The sequence below is a fragment of the Peromyscus maniculatus genome, chromosome 9 (assembly GCF_049852395.1).
Source record: "Peromyscus maniculatus bairdii isolate BWxNUB_F1_BW_parent chromosome 9, HU_Pman_BW_mat_3.1, whole genome shotgun sequence".
Lineage (NCBI taxonomy): Eukaryota > Metazoa > Chordata > Mammalia > Rodentia > Cricetidae > Peromyscus > Peromyscus maniculatus.
Genome location: NC_134860.1, coordinates 50,103,601 through 50,108,062, shown reverse-complemented (window position 1 = coordinate 50,108,062; position 4,462 = coordinate 50,103,601). Strand labels below are relative to the sequence as shown.

The 4,462-nt window shown below is 39.5% G+C and overlaps 1 long non-coding RNA gene across 2 annotated transcripts; it reads right to left on the bottom strand.

Annotated features, from left to right (window-relative positions):
- Window positions 1–487: 487 nt before the first annotated feature.
- On the bottom strand, window positions 488–4,204 carry LOC143267370 (uncharacterized). 2 transcript variants are annotated; one of them, XR_013042377.1, is made up of 2 exons: window positions 3,861–4,204; window positions 488–1,888 (listed from the first exon to the last, which is right to left on the bottom strand). It is a non-coding gene; the product is annotated as an uncharacterized LOC143267370 (long non-coding RNA). The 2 variants fall into 2 exon arrangements; XR_013042378.1 differs by having other exon boundaries at window positions 488–1,841.
- Between the last annotated feature and the right edge of the window lie 258 nt (window positions 4,205–4,462).

The window sequence follows — 4,462 nt, the reverse complement described above, 5'->3', positions numbered from 1 at the left end:
TCCACCTGCATCCCTCTCACCCCTGCTCAGAGAAAGGAAAACAAACCACATGACAGACAATCCTTCCGCAGGTTCCACCCTGTCAGATATCCCGGGAGACAGCCATGAGGAGCTTTGGGTCACCTGTGTCCTGCCCCTCCCACTGGCAGCTCTGGAACACCCCTAACCCATCTGGGAGAGCCACAACTCACAGCAAACCTGCACCCACAGCAGCCCCAGCACAGCTCCCAGGCTCCTCTCCATGGATCCTGTCAAACTGCTGAGATTCCTTCACCCAGCTCCAGACAGTGTTTAACTTAGTTCCAACCCACAGCAGGCTCTCCCTCGTTCACCAGGCACCAATAAAATCTGAGCTCTTTCATCTTGATGGAAATCCACACCCACAGCAGCCCAGTGAGGCCTCACAATAACTGCTCCCTAGCTGTGAATGAAAACCCTGCAGGGAACAGGAATCCATGACATCTACCAAAAGCTTGAAACTGAAGAGGGTTGATTGTTTATGTTTATTTGTTTGTTTGTAACAGTTAAAGTAAGAAAATTTGAGAGGAATTGTAAGAAGGAGGGGATGATATGTCAGGAAAGAGCTGAGATCTCCATACATCACAGAGCTTAGAAGGATAGAGAGAGTAAGCCATTTCTTAAATTACAGAATTTGAAAATCAGTTGTATGAAAATTCTTATAAAAGAAAACTCTTTGATGGTGGGCAATGTGTGCTGAGGAATGAATATACTTTCTTGAAATCAGCAGATCACCATTTGCAAAAAAAAAAAAATGTCTCCAATGAAACTTTCATTTGTTTAAACAATCAGGTTATGAACACAACATTCACCCTGATTCATTTTCCACCTCTGTCCTTATCTACAGTCCCTTCCCTGTACCCTGCAGACCCAGACATTGCTGGTAAAATTCAGTGTTTCTCTGTATTTATTTTCTTCTTCTATTTTTGTGCCTTATTAATTTTCTTCCTCTCAACTAATTATTCGTGTTCCTGCTAGTCAGAGAGAAGACAATGAAAAGTTTGACTATCACTAGTATTGCAATAATTCTGGGTCCATGAAGTCTGGAGATTTTCATCATAAAATGTTAAAACTTGAAGTCACGGAGTTAGATGTTTTCTACTGAGCTTCAGAGATCATGTTGACCAGTACAATTCTATTTTCTTATCTGTCCTCATGGAATCATCCTCACAGTGGATCTCCAGGTTTCTCTAGTTTTATTGTTCCACAGAACAGCACAGCTAACAACCAGGAATAAACTTTTCATCTGTGGCTGACAGCCTCACATGTTCTCGGGTCTCTTCAACTGCCCAGCCCTTCAGAAAGTCATTTCTGGGAAGCCTGCAGTGCCCCCTAGTGGATCAACACCATCAGCAGAGGTGACTTGAGGCCATAACTCCACATGTCACACAAAAGCAACCCCCTTCACTCCTTTAGTTCCTGATGGAGGAAATGCAAGATGGTCAGAAGACATGACAGTCTAGGTAGAGTTGGGGGTTAAAGATGAACCACTTTGAAAGTGATACATCATGGAGATTAAACCACAAAATAAGCTGATACTTCTTATCATGTGCTATTTATTAGATTTCTATAATTTAGTTAAAAATAAATCTATAAGCATTGACTAAAGTTTTACATAAGTGAGTAGTATGAACACATAAAAGGTGAGGAGACACTGGTTTACACTCTAATGAAGAAGACTAAAATACAGGGACCTGAATAAAACAAACAGGATCAAAGAAGAACGTAGTGAGAGTTGTGTGATCCCAGGAACAGAAGAAATGCCCACACGCAGATGGTCAGACTCTAAAGAAGTCAGGCACAGTTTCTTCTCATAAGCACACCTTATGGAAATAATAGGCATGGATCATTGTGAAGCCTTTTGATTTTCCTAGTGTTTATACAAAAAAAAAAAAAAAGCATGAGAATATGAACTACCAAAGTTACAAAACAATGCATCAAAGCTAAATTCCTCTATTGGTACCTCTATCCATTCTGGTCTTTTTACCACTCATACTGAAACTCAGTCTTCATCTTCTTGACTCGGCTGTTAGGCTGCCAATAGTTTTGCTATAGTTTTATAATCATGGACAAAGTATGTGAAATGATAGAAAATTTATGGTAGTCTATTTACAGTATTTATTTATAAGAGTGATAAATTATATACATACCTTTTAGTTAAACATGGCTGCCTACACATGACCTGAACAAGGACAACAACAATAGACATACCAAAGTGGATGGACAAAGACCACACCTTATCCCTACACATAAAAAATTACAGGCAACTAAAGACTGCTGAGAGTCAGAGAAATAGTCTTATCCAGAGAAGAGGGCAATGATTGGTTATCCAATAACAATTATTAGCTGTTGTGGAATATTATTTTAAGATATGTTACATTTGTTTATGCTGTGGAACATTTGTTTTAATGATGCAAAGATTTCTTGCATTATTTTATGTTGCATTTGTTCAACCCTGTGAAGCTGTTGCTTTGCCTGTCTAAAGCACCTGATTGGTCTAATAAAGAGCTGCATGGCCAATAACAAGGCAGGAGAAAGGATAGGCTGGGCAAGCATTCAGAGAGAAAAAATAGGAGAAATCTGGGTAAAGAAGATTGAAGATCAAAAGAAGGAGAAGAGGACACCAAGGGCCAGCCACCCAGCTACACAGCAAGGCACAGAGTAAGAAGTAAAGAAAGGTATATAAAATAGAGAAAGATAAAAGCCCAAGGGCAAAAGATAGACAGGATAAGTTAAGAAAAGCTGGCTAGGAACAAGCCAAGTCAAGGCCAGGCATTTATAAGAAACAATAAGACTCCATATAATTGGGGGGGGGGAGCTGGGTGGATGGCCTCACAAAGAACGAAGAGTAATTTAAAAAAAAATACACGTGGCTGATATGTAGAACTGAATGATGTTGTAAAATAAAAGGAAAAAAATACAGTCAGACCTGAAAACATACATACAAGAAACATTATACAGACCAAGCAAGTTATATTTAGGAATATATAAACATACACATGTACAACATGCACATATACATATATGCCTTTAATTTTAAGAAGGCCATGAATTTGAAAGAGAGCAAAAAGAGGGGTAATGTGTGAGGATTTGAAGGGACAAAAAGGAAAAAGGAAATGATATAATTGTGCAATAATCTCATAATAAAACCATAATTAAAATGTACTAATAAATCTCGTGGGCTTCATTACATTAGCACACAAGGGCATACTGCTACCTGTGTCAACCTCTACTGATCAGCACAGACACTGCTGTTTGTCTAGCTAGGGATCCAGCGTCACTCCAGCTCTTTAAGCATCCTCTCTTTATTCACATGTAGCATGTTTTCCTCTTTATTCACTAGCATGTTTTCCTACCAGGAGAGACAAGGAGAAGGGAAAGACAGTCCCTGAGGTCAGGGGGTATCATGCTCTCATATGGTATGACGGCTTTGTTCTTATTTGTGATTTGTGAATTGTAGCTATAGTTAATCAGCTATTTTGAGGAACTCTAAAATTACTACTTTGTGTATAGTTCATGTGCAGTCTCTGTAACCAACCATTGAGATGATTCTGAAGATAGAAGGCTGGGAAAGGGAAAAGTAGGAACGGAGTTTCTTAGAACAACTATGTGGGAAGAAAAAAGAACACCATGATACAGAAGGAAATGTACAGTACTGAAGCAATTTTATGTATACAGATATCTAATCTAAGACTGATTATTATAAGGCAAAATATACATTATATGTTCTAAAGTGGTAAAGAATTTTAAGTATCTGTCAATGTGATAGAAGATAGGACAATAATAATAATAATAATAATAATAATAATAATAATAATAATAATAAACAAGAATACACTCACCTGAGAAGAGATTCAGTGTGAGATTGTTTAGATCACATTGGCCTGTGAGCCTGTTTCTGGAGGATTTTCTTGGATGACACAACTGATGTGTGAAGACCCTGCCTGGAAGTTGGTGGCAAAATTCCCTGCTCTGGGGTTTTCAACTGTAGGGAAAGCTAGCAGAGTAATAAGCATTCTCATGTTCAGTTCTCCACATCCTGAGGTCCATGGTTGTAAGGAAAAGGGGCTGGCTAAAGAAACCCACCCTGAACCTGGAGCCCAAAATTAGGGAAGGATGGCTCAGATAAGGCCAGTGAAAGAAACACAGTTTGGCTCAAATCAGAGCCATCTCTGCCCCTGGCCAACTGACTTGTGAAACCAACCAATCACAGATCAGGACAGTGGAATGCTGGCCCTGGGGCCCAGGACCAGGGAAAGAAACACAGCCTGGGTTTAGGACCTGAGCCAGAGAAATGAACACTTTATCCCCAAACCCAGAATCAAGAAAACATGCCCTGACTTTGAAACTAGTGCCAAAGAAACACTCTAGTCCCTAGAATCAGAGTCAGTGAAAGAAATGTGTCCTGGCCTTAGTTTTAGTGTCAAAAATCTAAGTACTTCCA